The 18,784-nt window shown below is 37.9% G+C and overlaps 1 protein-coding gene, 1 long non-coding RNA gene and 1 pseudogene across 2 annotated transcripts in view; 1 reads left to right on the top strand and 2 right to left on the bottom strand.

Annotated features, from left to right (window-relative positions):
- LOC122136712 overlaps positions 1-4,132 on the bottom strand; it is a 73,694-nt pseudogene extending 69,562 nt beyond the window's left edge.
- LOC109108480 (zinc finger protein 501-like) overlaps positions 1-18,784 on the top strand; it is a 282,595-nt gene that overhangs the window by 34,383 nt on the left and 229,428 nt on the right. The window lies entirely within an intron of this gene.
- Positions 4,491-8,666, bottom strand: LOC122136739. Its single transcript, XR_006154325.1, has 2 exons — positions 6,521-8,666; positions 4,491-4,587 (listed from the first exon to the last, which is right to left on the bottom strand). It is a non-coding gene; the product is annotated as an uncharacterized LOC122136739 (long non-coding RNA).

Genomic DNA, 18,784 nt, shown 5'->3' with positions numbered 1-18,784 from the left:
ATCTTTATACTTGTTCTTAGGTCTCGATCTCTTGTTGATCTTTTTTATTGTTTTTTTTTTCTTATGTCCTTTTTCTTATGTCCGGGATAAACCAATATCCCGGAGTAATTCATTTACTCAAACAGTACACTGACTGATCCGAGCCAGATAACGAACGAAACATTGACTTGTTCTCGAGTCAAGAACCGTTTCTGTCAGACGCGTCCGGTTCGAGAACCGAGGAGCTGATGATACTGCGCATGCGTGATTCAGCGTGAAGCAGACTGACACACAGCGCCTCTGAACCGAGCTGGTTCTTTTGGTGATTGATTCTGTGCTAATGTTATGAGCGCTGGTAAACCGAAGGCTTGAATCAAGGGCAATCATCGCCAATGAAGTCATTACGTCGAGCGCAAAAGAACTGGTGAACCGTTTTCGGCAACCGGTTTATTGAATCAAACTGTCCGAAAGAACCGGTTCGCGGAGAAGAACAGAACTTCCCATCACTACCGGTGATCCGAAAACCGATGCAACCGGTTCTTGACTCGAGAACGAGTCAATGTTTCGTTCATTATCTGGCTCGGTCAGCAGTTCAGTCAGTGTACTGTTTGAGTAAATGAATTACTCCGGGATATTGGTTTATTTGAACTCAGAGGGAGTGTCAGCCACGTTAAACAAGTTAACAGCTTAAGTCATTTGTGGATTAATGCTTATTGTTGACGCGAACCGTTTCAAACGATTCAGTTCGATTTGGTGAACTGGTTCAAGAAGATCCGGTTACATCGAATGATTCGTTCGCGAACCGGATATCACTAAACTGCAGTGTTGTGAACGCGCTCCTAACAGACCCGGGAGAGAAGACAATGCTGAATAAAGTCATAGTTTTTGATATTTTTGGACCAAAATGTATTTTCGATGCTTCAAAAAATTCTAACGGACCCTCTGATGTCACATGGACTACTTTAAAGATGTTTTTATTACCTTTCTGGACGTGGACAGTATACCGTACATACATTCTCAATGGAGGGACAGAAAGCTCTCGGACTAAATCTATAATATCTTATACTGTGTTCCGAAGATGAACGGAGGTCTCACGGGTTTGGAACGACATGAGGGTGAGTCATTAATGACATAATTTTGATTTTTGGGTGAACTATCCCTTTAAAAGAACCAAAGACTTAAACTACTTCAGTCAGTGTGCACTGAATTTATTTAATACACAATTTTTTATTTTTCACAATTTGAGTTGAATTACTGAACTAAATGAACTTTTCCATGACATTCTAATTTATTGAGATGCACCTGTATTAGGGCTGGACGATATATGAAAAAAAAAAAAATTGTCAATATTGTCAATTTTATTTTTACTTTATTCGATCTATATCTCGATATGTTTGCATTTAAATAATAATAATAAAAAAAACTGGGGGAAATAATTAAATTGGGATAAGTTTTTTTTTTTTTTTTTTTAAAGATTTAGCTAAGAACTCTGGTTTAAGAGAAGCTCTGTGGCATGAAACTATGTTCCCACTGCCACTAAAAACCCTCTCAGATGGCAAGTATTTGATGAAGCACATAGGTATTTCTTTATATACTGTATACCATACACCTCTGTCTATATTATGAAAACTGGTAAAAGAAATGAAAAATATTATAAAAGTTAAATTGCTATTAGTAATTCCACATTGCCATAGTAGCCTATGTTTCTCTATTCACACAACGGCGAATGAGAATGAATGAATTTATTTACTTCTATATATATGTGTGTGTGTATTTTCTTCATATTCTTTTCTCCTAGATGCTGTGAAGAGGTGGAGCCCAAATGCTACAGACTCGGTCATTGATGCTGCAATGGCCGAACACCTGAAACACGCTCCAGGAAGAGCTGGGAGTGGAGGATATAAGAAATGTGTCATAAACTGTTTTGGGAGACTCTAAAAACTTTTACATACGTTCAATATTTTTTTTTATTTTTTTTTTTGTTATTTGATTTACATTTGTATTCATAGTACTACAAAACTGTCAAGGAAAAAAATGCACTGCCACAATCACACTCCTGGGATAGCTGGTTGTGGACCAACATTTTCAGAAGTTCAATATGTGTACACGCATATCCTGTACTTTTTGTTCTTGTTTGAAAAAAATGGCTGCTTAACAGGAATGTAAAAATCAAGAAAATGCCATAGCCACAGACTCAGGATTAACTACATTCTACTACTTCTGTTTTCTTGTTGGAATAGTACGTTTAACAAATGGAAGACATTTTTCAAAAATTTAATATTCACAGTAAAATATGTTGTGGTAAATTACAGCACTCTTCTTTTTGTTTAAGTTTACAAATAATGTGTTGTTTGTAATGCACACATGGTTAAAACGTTATATAGACGTTCAGGTCTGACTGGACCGAATCTGGACCTTTTTAGAACATTTGAGCCTGTGTAAATGGATGTGTAAGATGTGTAAACCTAAAGACCTAAAGTGATTGCCTTTAACGACGTTAAAGAATGGCTGTGTTATTATTTTATATGCAAGCTTATATACTTAAATTAAAACATTAAATGAACACAAACTAGACATCCAGAAGACCACACATTTAGACGCCCAGGGTTGACGTGCAGAAAAGACATGGGATTCACGGCCAGAAGACGTCGGTTCAATTTTCATTTTCATATATTTTTCAACCATGATGGGATGTGACAGAGGGACATCTTTTCAATGGTCATTAAACTTCAAATGTTTGCTGGGCTGTGTTTCTAATTCCAAAACATAATTTTAGACCTAGTAAGGGCTTGAGCCATTGATAGCAGTAGGGCTGCACAATTAATCGAACACGGTTAATTGTGATTATCAGTCAGTAAAGCCTGTTCTGTGATTGGCAGTAAATCTCCATCACCTGCTTTCAGGTGGAGCAGCATTTACTACACAGAGCCGTAGTTCTCTGACAAACTATGCAAAATCATGTTCATAATCACAGACGATATATTTGTAGGATTATGAAATCGACTAAATCATTCATGACAATGACAGCTGTTTGCGTGTCTCTTTTCAGTGAACTACAGCTCTGTGTAGTAAATGCTGCTCCATCTGAGAGCACATGAAAACAACATTTAATAACGTTTTAACTCCAAATTCACTTAATAACGTCAGTCGAGTGTTTGAAATAAATCCTTCTGTGAGATGATGTGGCTTCTTAAACAGAATTATTAAGGCACACAATATTCCATTATATTCTAAACAGTGATAAAGGCTATCACGCCCTCTGGCCTTTGGATGGACTGCTGATCGCAGAACCGTGCTTCACTGATACGCATGACAATAGCAGCTTCTGCCTAATCACTTTTTGTTGCATTTGCAATTTAATTGCAATTAATTGTGCAGCCCTAGATAGCAGACTAATGCAATTAATAAAGTTATTAAAGAGAGAGAGAGAGAGAGAGAGAGAGAGAGAGAGAGAGAGAGCGAGCATGTGAATTATCTCTGAGTCTGTCCGTCTCTCAAAAGTGTTTGGCTAATGTCTCTAACAGTGAAACTTTAAGTTAATTTTCTTCACGAACAGCCAAAATTTTCCCTGAAAATAATTGCACACCTTAGAACAACAGCCAATCAGATTCTACCAATATAATGGTTTTGTGCTCCAGGGTCACATATATCTTACAGTAAAAGACTGTTTGCATTTTTGCAAAGCCTGGTGCACTTACAGTGAAATGTACCAAACAAGCAAATAATGCTCTACTGAGACATTCATGTGATTTAAAATAATCAATAGTCCTATAGCAACTTAACATATGGCTTCTTCAAGCGTACAAACTAATTCAGTCTCATAAATAAATAAAGTCTAATTAAAGTAATAATTAAATCTCCTCAGTGTCCGTTCAGTCACATTTACATAAGAAGTTTGAAATTGATTTAAGACTTTTTAATGATAGTTAAGGTCTTATTTTGACATAAAGGATCTGTAAATGTAACACAAATATTCATTAAATATGAATGAAGAATGAACACCAACCTCCTTGTTCCTCGTGTCTTACTCTCCGGGTTTCTGGTTCCTCGTGTTTTATTCTCCATGTTTCTGGATCCTCGTGTTTTATTCTCCGGGTTTCTGGATCCTCGTGTTTTATTCTCCGGGTTTCTGGTTCCTCGTGTTTTATTCTCCGGGTTTCTGGTTCCTCGTGTTTTATTCTGCAGGTTTCTGGTTCCTCGTGTTTTATTCTCCGGGTTTCTGGTTCCTCGTGTTTTATTCTGCAGGTTTCTGGATCCTCGTGTTTTATTCTCCATGTTTCTGGATCCTCGTGTTTTATTCTCCGGGTTTCTGGTTCCTCGTGTTTTATTCTGCAGGTTTCTGGTTCCTCGTGTCTTACTCTCTGGGTTTCTGGTTCCTCGTGTTTTATTCTCCATGTTCCTTGTTCCTCGTGTTTTATTCTCCATGTTCCTTGTTCCTCGTGTTTTATTCTCCATGTTCCTTGTTCCTCGTGTTTTATTCTCCAGGTTTCTGGTTCACTCGTGTTTTCTTCACTCTCTTCTTTAATAAACATCATCTTCACAGCAGCAGATCTCAGTTCAGATGATACTCCTCCAGATATTCTTGCTTGATTCAACACTTAGTCACGACTGTGAGGATGAGAATGTTACAGGTATTTATTGACCAGATTCAAAAAATGTATTTCTCTATTTACTGAAACAAAATTTCTAACAGTTTGTATTAAACCAGCATCGAGACAAAAGAAAACAACAGAGAGCGCGGTAAAACTGAACTTCTTCCTGCGAGGTTTAATGGTGTTAGGCAAACAAACGCATGTGTTTTAGCGCCACCCGCTGGTCTGGAGTGTGAAGCGACTAGAGGAGGGAAATAATACGGGGAGATTTGGTTTCCTTTGGAAAAAAAGCCGATCTGCACAGATAAATGATTTATAAATTATAGACTCACATGGCATACCGCATCTTAATGCCCCCCGCAAAGAACGAGATGGGGCCCCTCCCACCAGCAGTGATGTAATGTACAGTGTTGGGGAAAGTTACTTTTAAAAGTAATGCCTTACAATATTGCGTTACTCCCTAAAAAATTAACTAAATACGTTACTTAGTTACTTTTTATGGAAAGTAATGTGTTACATTACTTTTGCGTTACTTTCACGTTACTTTTTAAATATGAGCAGGGCTTGATTGTTTTTAATATAAGAAGTTCTATTTATAGTAAATGTAAAAGCCCTTTCACACCAAAAAGTGTAATGAATAAACCTCAGGCTGAAGGAAAAGTAAATTCACGTCTGTACAGTAGAACACAGGAGAACAAGGGTTCAACACACCAAAAAAAAAAAAAAAACAAAAAAAAAAACAATGAAGCACAATTGTTAGTTTATCTAAAGTCATTTTTGATTATTAGTATGGTTGAACTGGATCATTAAAGGTCAGCAGCAAAGACACTGCAGCAAAATGGGAATAGATACATTTGTGTTATTTAATATATTTAGTTATTGCAGGTTTGCGTCATATTCTGAGTTTGCATTTCACTGTTTTGATTAATTTTGATGAATACTAAATCTGTTTTGTTTTTTTGTGAGTGGGATGAATTAATGCACATTCACATTTAGTCTAGAACAGGGGTGCCCAACCCTGCTCCTGGCGATCGACTGTCCTGCAAAGTACAGCTCCAACCCTAATCAAACACACCTGAAGCAACTAATTAAGGTCTTCAGGCTCACTTAAAAATTAAAGGCAGGTGAGTTTGATTAGGGCTGAAGCTAAACAATGCAGGACAGTCGATCGCCAGGAGCAGGGTTGGGCTCCCCTGGTCTAGAACTACAGTAACATCATGTTCACACAGCGCACACAACGCCTCCACACTTCCGATTTTTTTTATTATTATTATTTTTTTTTTTAAACATCTGGCCAAAATCTAGAAAAGATTATGCTGGCTATGACTAAGCGTAATTTAGGCTAAGACTCTCTTCGTGTTTTTTGACGCCATGACGCTAACCATTTTTTCTACTCAAACTGGTTTCAGAACGGTAATACAGAGAAACGCATGAACAAAAACCGTTAAAATGCCGATTCTGCTATAGAAGTGAACCGATTTTTTTCTCCCTCTATCGTTTTAAGCCCTGCTTAAAAGGAGGGTACAAGTTAAGTTGTGTGCATGATTTAGTAAACCGAGGGAACGAATTATATTGTGCGCACGCTTTACAATTTTTTTTCCTGCATGTCAGATGTGGGGCTCTGTACATGTGCCGCTTTGTAAGCTCAAAAATATCCACTTTGATTAAGGAGCGGTCGTTTTAGAAGTTTATGACAAGTGAAATGTGAGGGGAAAAATATTGTTGTTGTTTTAGAACATTAAGCACGCTCCACTGCATGTCTCACATCTTTTGCAGTGTCTCGAAGCACTGCCTTTTAGAATGTCCTGCGACGCCCCCACGCACCGCGGGGGTGTCCCGTACGCCACTGCTCACATGGTATTTGATCAACACCAACAGCCTTCGTAGTGAGGACCTCATTTATTGTTGCAAAAATACTGTGTAAAGTGTGTCTTACAGTTACTGCTCACCTCTCCTCAGAAGATCGCTGCAGCTGCGTCCGAAAGCTTTGATGACTCTTAGTTCACGGTTTCTGCTGAAAGTGATTTGTTCCTCAGCTCTCACTGAATCCAGGACTGCAGCCGTTGAGCTCAAGTAGAACAAAAAAGAGGGCGTTTCCCGACGTTTAAACTATCCAATCAGAAAATCCCTAAGAAGAAGCCAAGTGTTATTTCCTTTCTACTTTCTGAAGTTACCAGCTATTTTGTTATGTCTAGATTACGAGAAAACATTTTATGTAAAGTTTATGATAAAACAAGTAAAAAAAAAAATATGCGGCATGCCTTTAGGACATTCATAAATCAGGGAACAAATGCATTTTTCCTGTTACACAGCACACGTTTAACAAAGTCACCCTGAAGTTGTGAATCTTCAGAAGTGGAGCCAATTAAAATTAGAAAACTGCTTAAAAATTGCTGCCTCCTCTCTCCAGACCTTTAAGTCTCAACTTAAAACTCATCTATTCACTGTGGTCTCTAAATAACTCATTTACCTTTCTGCTTCTCAATTTCCCAGTTTCTGTCTGTAGTTCTTTGTCAACACTTGTTTGCCTGATTGTCTGCTGTATTTTGTTTGCCAATTCATTTTATTATTTTGTAAAGCATCCTTGGAGTCTTGAAATGTGCAATTAAAAAATGAAATAAAAAAATTAAATGGAGTACAATTGGAGTTCCTAATGATTTCACATTATTTGCTTAAAGCTGTTTTGTGTTTGATGAGAAATCAAACCAAAAGCTCAAGATTGTTTTCTGGTCATTCATCAGTGTCTTTGCAAAGATACACAATCAAACTGACGTGAAGACAGTGATTAACCTCATTCTTTTGTCTCTATACATACAGTCACATTTACATCTATAGATGGGCGAACATAATCACCTGCTTTTGTAAATGTGGACAATTACATTTGCATTAAGCACCCAGTTTGCGCTTGACTATAGCTTACATACAAAATGAGTCTACAATAGCAGAAACATTCCTTTTTAATGAAAGGGTCCATACTTTACAGTTTCTGTGTATGTGCTCAATAGCAATGTGTTCATCCTGTCTTGTGTTTTTCATCTAACAGTGACACATTCAGCATTAATGTATGAGATCTCAGTGAAGAAGCAGAACTGGTGTTTTGTGTTCACTGTTTGATCCTCATGATTCATTCAGAGCTAAACACTAGAAACCAGTTCAGAAAGCTCAGTGTGGACATCAGACAGACGTGCTCCTCGTGTCTCTGCTTCACTTTCTGAAGTCACTTCACTTTGAACTGAAATCAGATTTCTGCTGACTCTATATCAGGGGGTCAAACTCATTTTCACTGAGGGACACTTCAACATTATGACTGCCCTCAAAGGACCGATTGTAACTGTAAGACTGTACAAAAGTCACCACTCCTTAACAAATTGTTAAATTACTGTCTTTTTATTACAAAGATATAATATGCATTAGCATAGATGTAAAATATGTTATTGCTCTGTGTTAGTTTGACATAAGTACTTTTAATTCATCAGGATAAGAAATCCACTTTACTCCATAAATCAAAGTAAATGACAAATATCATCAAGCACAAGTCATTTTTGTTACTTTTGAGAGGGGCAGAAATATGGTGCAACAAATAATTGTGAGCTTTTAAAAATATGTGACAAATTTGCCACTTAAAAAATTTAATTGTTTATCAATAGCACGATTTTATGTTTCTATTTGGTGTGTGATTTATACTCAGAAATTGACTTTGGTGTGAATATGATACGCAATCAGTGCTTGAAGTAGAAAAATGATGTGGTGCTATTTTTTTCAGAAATTAATTGTGATTAATTTCACCTAACATTAACATTTTTAAATACTTTTATATTGTAATAATTTCATATTTAATTTTCAAATTAATGCAGAAACAACATAAAGACAGTATATTTGTAATATTTGTTTAATGAGTGAAGGCCAGTATCACTGATAACAATACTGATTCCTCTATAAAATTGTTCTGTTTTCCTTAATATTTAATCCAGCATTCTGTCTTTGGAGCAGGACCTTCATACTTAAAATAGCAATAGATACACTTTGAATGGTTTAATGTGAATTGGCCATTTGGGACACCACTTTTCATAAACATATACAGGTCCTTCTCAAAAAATTAGCATATTGTGAAAAAGTTCATTATTTTCCATAATGTAATGATAAAAATTAAACTTTCATATATTTTAGATTCATTGCACACCAACTGAAATATTTCAGGTCTTTTATTGTTTTAATACTGATGATTCTGGCATACAGCTCATGAAAACCCAAAATTCCTATCTCAAAAAATTAGCATATTTCATCCGACCAATAAAAGAAAAGTGTTTTTAATACAAAAAAAAGTCAACCTTCAAATAATTGTTCAGTTATGCACTCAATACTTGGTCGGGAATCCTTTGCAGAAATGACTGCTTCAATGTGGCGTGGCATGGAGGCAATCAGCCTGTGGCACTGCTGAGGTGTTATGGAGGCCCAGGATGCTTCGATAGCGGCCTTAAGCTCATCCAGAGTGTTTGGGTCTTGCGTCTCTCAACTTTCTCTTCACAATATCCCACAGATTCTCTATGGGGTTCAGGTCAGGAGAGTTGGCAGGCCAATTGAGCACAGTAATACCATGGTCAGTAAACCATTTACCAGTGGTTTTGGCACTGTGAGCAGGTGCCAGGTCATGCTGAAAAAACGAAATCTTCATCTCCATAAAGCTTTTCAGCAGATGGAAGCATGAAGTGCTCCAAAATCTCCTGATAGCTAGCTGCATTGACCCTGCCCTTGATAAAACACAGTGGACCAACACCAGCAGCTGACATGGCACCCCAGACCATCACTGACTGTGGGGTACTTGACACTGGACTTCAGGCATTTTGGCATTTCCTTCTCCCCAGTCTTCCTCCAAGACTCTGGCACCTTGATTTCCGAATGACATGCAAAATTTGCTTTCATCCGAAAAAAAGTACTTTGGACCACTGAGCAACAGTCCAGTGCTGCTTCTCTGTAGCCCAGGTCAGGCGCTTCTGCCGCTGTTTTCTGGTTCAAAAGCACACGCCTGTGCACGGTGGGCTCTGGATGTTTCTACTCCAGACTCAGTCCACTGCTTCCGCAGGTCCCCCAAGGTCTGGAATCGGTCCTTCTCCACAATCTTCCTCAGGGTCCGGTCACCTCTTCTCGTTGTGCAGCGTTTTTTGCCACACTTTTTCCTTCCCACAGACTTCCCACTGAGGTGCCTTGATACAGCACTCTGGGAACAGCCTATTCGTTCAGAAATTTCTTTCTGTGTCTTACCCACTAGCTTGAGGGTGTCAATGATGGCCTTCTGGACAGCAGTCAGGTCGGCAGTCTTACCCATGATTGCGGTTTTGAGTAATGAACCAGGCTGGGAGTTTTTAAAAGCCTCAGGAATCTTTTGCAGGTGTTTAGAGTTAATTAGTTGATTCAGATGATTAGGTTAATAGCTCGTTTAGAGAACCTTTTCATGATATGCTAATTTTTTGAGATAGGAATTTTGGGTTTTCATGAGCTGTATGCCAAAATCATCAGTATTTAAAACAATAAAAGACCTGAAATATTTCAGTTGGTGTGCATTGAATCTAAAATATATGAAAGTTTAATTTTTATCATTACATTATGGAAAATAATGAACTTTTTCACAATATGCTAATTTTTTGAGAAGGACCTGTATATTTATTTTGCATCTCAAGAAGCTACAATGATAATGTGTCTACATAATGTATTTGAGAAGTTTCTGCCACAGAGGGAAAAAGAACACCATAAAAACAACAAATACTACTGAAGGTGTCTGTCTTGTGTTTTTAAGGTTATTCTGCCACAGCCCTTTTTGAAAAGATAAACACTGTGTCCCTTCTGCATCTGTTGTACTACATGACAGAAACCTCTTCCAAATGTCTGGCTGAATGACATGGCTTTCTTTTGTAGACAGAGGTCCTTGTTCAAGCACTTCACCTGGGTCTTTACAAATATTCTTATACTTGCACTGAAATCAGCCATCATCACACCCTGCTTAAACATCCCTGTTCTAAAAGAAGCAGCCACCAATAACTGTGAATGATTTCAGACCGGTTGCACTAACAGCAGTAATCATGAAGTGCTTTGAGAGATTGGTCTACAGTATATCAAAACCAGCGAGCTGCGAGCAGTATACACACAGGCAAACAGATCTACAGAGAACAGCATCAGCACAGTCCTTCCACACTGCACTCAACCTCCTCCAGCTCCAGGAGACCTGTGTAAGAACGCTCTGCACAGAAGTCCAAAGTGACGTTGCACTGTTTCCCTGGTGATACGGCCCACCCCTGTCTACAAAAATGGGCTGAAAATGAATCAAACTAAGCTTGGAAGAAAATATCAATTCTTTTCAACGCAATTCAAGCATTTAAACTAATGTTGTATTGCACACATCACTAATGCAAAACCATACTAAGAGCAAATTAAAAATGGCTAAACATTTCAAGTGTGTTTATCAAGTCACTGTCACTCTCATGTTAAATTAGTTTTATTTTGTCAGGCTCAGAATCAGAAAAGAACCCCAAAAGCTGTATACAGTGGCAGGAGGAGCGAAAGTATTTGAACAACTTTGGAATTAAATTGGTTTTTCTACATTAATTGGTAATGTGATTTATTATATTCCTATTAAAATACACACAAACACATATTTGTCTTTAAATATGTATATAATATGAAATGTCTGAAGGGTAGCCTAAATGAAAAAAAAAAATATCTTAAACAACACAACACAACATCCTTAACTCATGAAAAGTACAATAAAAAAACAAAAAAAGTTGGTGAACTGTCCAGGGAACAACAAAAAGGGTTAGTTCACTTACATGTTTAATGGGATGTTCAATAAAGACATTAAAGCTGTATCAGCTGTAATGACCTACTAACATCCAAATCACAGCTAATGTTAATATAGACTGATATTGTGTGACTACTATCACTATGTAATGTCACTATGTAATACAAGGGGGGAAAAATGATAAAGGCATGTTATGTTTGTAAATTAATAAATAATGCCACTGGGAGACCACAAACATTTCAGTGCGTGAAAAGAGAAATTTCTGGGATAAATGTGACATGGGAAATTTCAGTGAATCTTAAGGTGTACAACCCGTGTATGAACATTTCCCAGGCAAGTGTGCTGAGTCCCGTACATACCATATACTTGAGATGCACAGAGATTTCCGGAAACAGGATATTTCTGATTGCATACACTAGACATGTTCATGGATTTCCAGTACACCAGCCCTCATAAAAATTAATCATGGTTTTATTACAGTAAAAGTGTATACTATGTTTATTGGCAGTTTGACTGCCATTTGTATAACAACAGTTTTACTACAAATAGCTACCACATAAAACTATGATTAGTATACCATGGATAAATTAAATCGTCGCTCAGTCATTTTAAATCTGTAGGCTAGTTTAAATTTTTGTTTAAATTTTTCTGAACTAAAATGATCTAAACAAGTCTTTTGAATAAAAAATGCAAAATTTGAGTGAGATTAATAAAAATAAAATCCACACTGTTCGCGTAGTGCTGTATCTCGGGGTTTGTTGTAGTTTGGTAATAGAGGTAATGAACAGTAATCTATCACGCACTGACACAGGGCCATAGCTAGTGGGGTGAAAGGTGGTAACGATTATAGGGGCCCACGGCTAAGGGGGGCCCCGGCGATCTCAACCTCTGGCTGAGACCAGCCTAAAACGATGATCGATCAGGCACAGTTTGATAGGCCACTGCTGCGTGTCGTCACGAAAGCTTATCATTTTCACTTTGAGAGTATGTTCGAAATAACTCTCGGTTATGTCTTGAGTGAAAGTACAGTTGAACAGTTGAGGAAAAAAAATCGGATGTGTATTATATTGGACCTGCATTAATTGTCTCTTAAAGTGACCATGCCCTAATTTAGCTACTAGCTGGCTGTAATGTAAATGTAAATGAAAGAAAAAAAATTTCACTCTCTGCTCTTGAGTGAATTACTTTGTAGTTTTAACAAAAATTAATGCACAGTCAAACCAGCAATTATTCAGACACCAAATATAATTGTTTATATGGTTTTACTAGTGGGTGCAGGACACTGTAGTTCATTTATGTAAGTGAGTATAAGCAAAATAAAGCGAACTGTGACATATTATACCCAAAAAAATCTTCATACAGTGGACTACTAGTGAAATTGATAAAAAAATTCGGACCAAAAATTATTCAGACACTTTGACCTCACCATGTTTTTTTTTTTTTTAACTTGTTTTTTCCTGAATTACTAATGCAACCTTTTCACACCACAGACTGAACTAAATTAAGCACTACTTGATAATTGGTCAACAAAGTATTGATAGTTGAGTAAATACTGTCATACTTACAGTTGTCTGAAGTTTTGTTGATTGTAATCCATAACATATCTTTCTATCAAAGTTAAGTGACCATCAGGAGTCCGCGCTAGCCTAAAAACAAAAACGCTAGCCGGCGGGGCTCTCCTGTCTGTCCCTGCTTCTGTCAATGTCTGCTCCCTGGACAATAAATTGGACTACATTCCACTTAAACTACCTACACGGAGGGAGTTCAGAGACTGTTGCATCTTTGTTTTCACAGAGATGTGGCTCAGTAACAGAATTCCGGACGCAGCCATTCAGCTAGACGGGCTCGCTGACGTGTCGACAGAGACAAGTCCTGAGTGTAAGGCTCGCAGCGGCGGCGGCTTGTGTGTTTACAAATCAACACAAAATGGTGCACAAACTCTGTAATGGTCTCCCCTCTAGATACTGCTCATCACTAGGGGGGTTTGTGGCTGTTAATGTGCAGACCTTTTTATTTACCACGGGAATTCACCTCAGTGTTTGTAGTCAGAGTGTACATTCTTCCTCTATGCTAATGCTAAAGCTAACGAGGGCACTCTGGTGAATTTTTATGGGGCTTATCAGTGAACTACAAAACACACACCCTGACGGACTGTTCATTGTCAAGGGGGGATTTCAATCATGTAAATCTCAAAAACAGTACTCCATAACATCCATCAGTATGTGGACTTACAATGAGAGGGACAAACACGCTGGATCTTGTTTTTACACAAACATTCCCGGAGTGTAACCGCGCGGGAACCCGCCCTCACCTCGGCTACTCAGACCACATCTCTGGTTCTGCTAATTCCAGCATACAGACTGCTCATCAGACGCGACAGAAAAAAAACCAGTTCTGAAGCAGATCATAACCTGGCTGGCAGGAGCCATTTCTGCTCTCCAGGACTGCTTTGAACAGACATGGTTCAATATTCAGAGAGGCTGGCAACAATAGCAACTCCATTAACTTGGAGGAATATACGGAATCGGTGACCAGCTACATCAGCAAGTGTCATTGATAACGTCACAGACTCCAGACAAGCACTACACCACTCCAACCAGAAGCCATACACTCGGCATATGTGGCAAGGCATCCAAACTAATCACCATCTACAAGCCAACACCACCTGCCTGTAACAGTTATGCCCCTTCCCAGAGCAGCTGAATGACTTCTACGCATGTGTTTCTCTACAGACGATCTGTGGAGGAAGACTCTGAGCAGAGGGTTTGTGTGACCGTCGTCAGTGATTTACGCTTATTTTCTATTTAGTACTTGGGGGTGGCGCTGTTGAGCGGTATATACGGGAACTAGGTTGAAGTTATTTAAGGAAGTGTGATTTCGCCTTTCGCTCTCTCTGTCCTATCTCGCCTGGGTTAGGCGTGCGGGTTATTCCGGTCATGGTCATACGAGCGCCCGCTCTTTGCATTAATGTGTTAATGCTATCAATTTAATTGCTGCGGTCCTTTTGTGCTTTTAATGTCTTACGATTCGTAGTTTTGAGGAATTGTGATTCCCTCTTGAATTTCGTTTAAAGCATTGAGAAGTCATATTGGAAGTAACATCGCCGTGTAAATTGACCTCAGGACAGTCCCTGGATGGAAAACAGCTTTCTCCAGCACCACCACACGAGCACTGGGAGCCTCCCCCAAGGCTGAATGCTTTCTCCCATTGCTGGTTCAACTTTGCTGACCCACGGTTTTCTTTATAGTAAACACTTGGAGATTTCCAGATAAAGGAAAACAAAAAACCAAACAAACAAAAAATTATTTAATATTTTGTTACATTGGTACATGATGATCATTGATGAATGTCCTTAAAACACAGCTTCTTGAAACCTCTGTTATGGTGACAACTTTTTTATATCTTTCAGGTGACAATAACTTTGAGAAGGAATCAACAGCTGTGAGTTAAAAAGCACGTCTCATATCAGTAGCAGAAAGCAGATGAGACTAAAAAAAAAAAAAAAAAAAACACATAGGGGCAGCTGTGGCCTAATGGTTTAGAGATTTGGACTTGTAACCAGAAGGTCGCAGGTTCGAGTCTCGGGCCGGCAGGAGTTGTAGGTGGGAAGGGATGCGTGAATGACCAGGCTCTCTTCCACCCTCAATACCCATGGCTGCTAGTGCCCTTGAGCACAGATGCATGGCTTCAATTACCCGCGGTCTTATATTCCGGAGCTACGGTCCAGTCAATGCAATAATAATAATAATAACTGCAGACTTCAGGCACGAAGACCACTTAAATAATAGCACAGTGAACCGAAGGTGATATAACTATTTTAGAGTTTGAGGCTCTGGAAAACATGAAATTAACGAGGGAAAAACTCGTGCGTGTCGTATTAACATTTTGAAGCACAGTTTAATTAGCTTAAAAGCAATAAAGCGCAACATTATTAATAGGGGTTGGTAATCGGTTTGAATTTTATTCGATTCCAGATTCTTCTCGATTCCTAGTTTAGATTCCAATAAGATGAAAAATCATCTATATATATAGATATTATAGAGACGTAGATATATATATATATATCTATATATATATAGATATATATAAAATATACCAATAAGGTCAAAAATTTAGATGTCAAACATGTATTCTGTCTTTTTTACATAGCATTCTGTTGCAGCATAACATTGAGCAATAAATCAGCAAGCCTACAAAACCACTTGCAAAGAGGAATTTTGCCTGTGCTTTAAAAAAAATACGATAGCAAAAACAACTAGACTTAATAAATTTGCAAATACTTAAAGTGTTTCAGTTAATACAGATAGGAACAAAAACAAATCCATTAGCAATACCCATAAAGAAATAACAACTCAACAAAATTTCAGGTGAACAGAAACTGGTAATTAAAAGTTTAAAAACACTGCATAGTTTTTTTCTTTTTATAAATAAAAATAAAGATTAAGCAATTTAAAGTTATTAAATATATTCAGTCAAGAATCACCGATGAATGATTTTCTTTGAGTTCTTTGTGATTAACATTAATGACAGGCAGCGCGTTTATTAGGCTGTTGTCTCCCCCTTGAAGCAAAAATACTGTCGGTACATGATGTTTTGGCTTTCTCATCTGTTTTACGTTCACGTAAAGACAAAGACACGGCTGGTTTTATGATGATAATACTGTGTTAGTTTTTCTGTATATTGGGTCGACAAATATGAAAGAAGTCAGTTTCGGCTCGGAACAACCTTTTCTACAGTGGAAATACACGGAACGGTACGAGACACGGACAACCAAACCGCGAACCCGCAAGCGCGACCTCTGCTCGTCTGTGCACGCGCTTGTGCTTCATGTGCGCTGCAACACAAAACAGGGCGCAAATTCTCCTCTGTTCCTCGCACTTAATCGTTTTTAATATCAAATTGAAATGCGAACGCAAGAATACGATAAGCCAGAAATTGAAACATGCAAATATGCGCGTCTTATCGAATACCCGGTTCTTAGAAATTTGGAACCGGTTTTCGATACCCAACCCTAATTATTAATATATCATTACATAAAAAATAAAACAATAAAACTCAACTTCTTCCCGTCTTTGTGTTTATCGACAACGAATTTCCATGTAAGGTGTCCAGGCAGCTGCATTAACTTAAAATGTGTTGATGACTAATTTCGCTCTCTCCATGTCAATCGCCCCTCCCCGACAATAAACTTAACAAATCAGTAAATGTTAATGAACTTTCACAAGCCAGACCACAAACTCAGAAAGTAATTAGAAGGGTTATCGGTTTGCAAGCCAAGGATGTATGGTTAACAATATAGTCGTGTATACCACTTCACTAAAAAAAGAGAGTGACAGCTTTTTTTTAGTGGTAAAGAGCACTCTTTGCAAGCTTCTAGGTCTATGATCCATTTAAAATGTAGAACTTGTTTTTCGCCACACACACGTTGACACAGTGTCAGTGGAATGACATCGGCATATTTAGGTGGGGGATTCACTCTCGAAGAATAGCCCGTGATTGACACGAGTTAATACGCTTTTATTGCAAAACTAGATACAACAAACAACAAAATACAAAGGCACTTAATAAACAATTGACCTAAATGCATATTTATAAAGTTAAGCAACCTAAACTAAAATAAGCTAGGCTATTAATTAAAATAAATAACTAAAGAAGGCTGACTATAATCAGGTGCACCTGGTAGTGGGCCAACCAAAATTTCAGGGGGGGCCGGTGCCACCCCTGGCCGACCACTCCTCTGGTTGTACATAAAAGTGGCACGTCCCCGAGGAAGTGGCATGTCTGGTCTCCTTAATGTTAGTGCCAATATGATAGGGATGATACTTGATTGAGTAATATAATGAGCTGTGTCAATATGTAGGCAGATTTTGAGCTGGAATTCATCTCTTGTCGAGTGTCAATTGATTAGGTCATTATGTGAAAAATAAAGTGGGCGGTGATCGACTTTTGAGTCATTTCATTCTACTTGGGTCAAAATTGTACTTCCTTATTAAAATTCTTTCTATGGGATTACACAGTGCCTACTGAAAAGGTTAATGTATAAAACATCACAGTTTTTTTCTACTTTTATGGTGGATCAATACTTATGCTTGGTTGACAATCTGTGAAGTTGCAAGTGTTTTTATTCTATTATTTATTTTTTAATTAAATTTTCATATTTCATGGTCTGCATTTAACTTGGTACACTTAATGCACATAATTGGTCTCCAAATATTTAGGTACATGTATACCATGTCAGTATTTTATTTTGCCTTGCTAAACATGAATATAAATAAAGTGCAAGGCAAAAAAAAACACCAATTTTGTTCAATTCGATAATTAATATAACATTAGGGATTGTGACAAAACTGAAGGATATTTTGTGGAGAAACTAGCACTTTTAACCTAAAGTCCAAAAGGGTAAGATAAGATGCACAAAATGAATTAAATATAGTAGTGCTTAGGGGTGTGGAACGAAAATTAATGTTATACCAATATTTTGCAGGTTCACCTTATGGCCTATAAGCAATTGATTGTTCATATTGCTTAGAGAATCAAAACAGCAGGCCAAGGTTAGAGTAATTGGTTTTAGATTGATAGGTGGACATAAAAAAATGAGGAGTGGCGTGTGGATTTTCATCATTGCAGGGTGTGGTGTGTTTACACCGTCAAAACACAATTTATGTCCAAACCACCAATGTAAAAGTGAAGTTTGCATAATAGGTTCCACAAATTAAAAAAAAAAAAAAAAAAAAAAAAAAAAAAGAAGTTTAAAAAAAGAAGAGTTTTGGACGCAAATAAGAAACTATTTTGGTGGGATGGCCTCTAAAACCATTGGGGGAACCTTCTTTGTAGATTTTCACTGAAATATTTTGACTTCTCTCATTTACTCTACCAATTACCACTCATGAGGACTACTGGTGTTGATCAAATAGCATCGCGGAGTTTAGTGCTATTTATCATTTATTTGTGTAGATCGGCTATTGCAAAGTGAAAAACAAGTCAGTTCCCCTTATACTTTCGCCCGCACCGAGTATCGCCGCTTCACTCTCCAGTCCAGGGAAGCGGGTGGCGCAAACACACACGTTTGTTTGACAACACCATTACACCTCAGAGGAAGATCAGTTTCACCGCGCTCTCTTCTGGTGCTGCGTGATGATGTCTTAATACAAACTGTTAGAATGTTGTTTCTGTTAAAGCGAAATACAGTTTTGAATCAGGTCAATAAATATCTGGAGGAGTATCATCTGAACTGAGATCTGCTGCTGTGAAGATGATGTTTGTTAAAGAGGAGAGTGAAGAGAACACGAGTGAACCGAAACCTGGAGAATAAAACAAGAGGAACCAGAAACCTGGAGAATAAAACATGAGGAACAAGGAGGTGGTGTTTTATCTTCATACATATTTAATGAATATTTGTGGTACATTCACAGGTCCTTTATGT

Source organism: Cyprinus carpio, chromosome B3, assembly GCF_018340385.1.
Source record: "Cyprinus carpio isolate SPL01 chromosome B3, ASM1834038v1, whole genome shotgun sequence".
NCBI classification, from domain to species: domain Eukaryota; kingdom Metazoa; phylum Chordata; class Actinopteri; order Cypriniformes; family Cyprinidae; genus Cyprinus; species Cyprinus carpio.
This window is presented reverse-complemented; position numbering and strand designations above follow the sequence as displayed.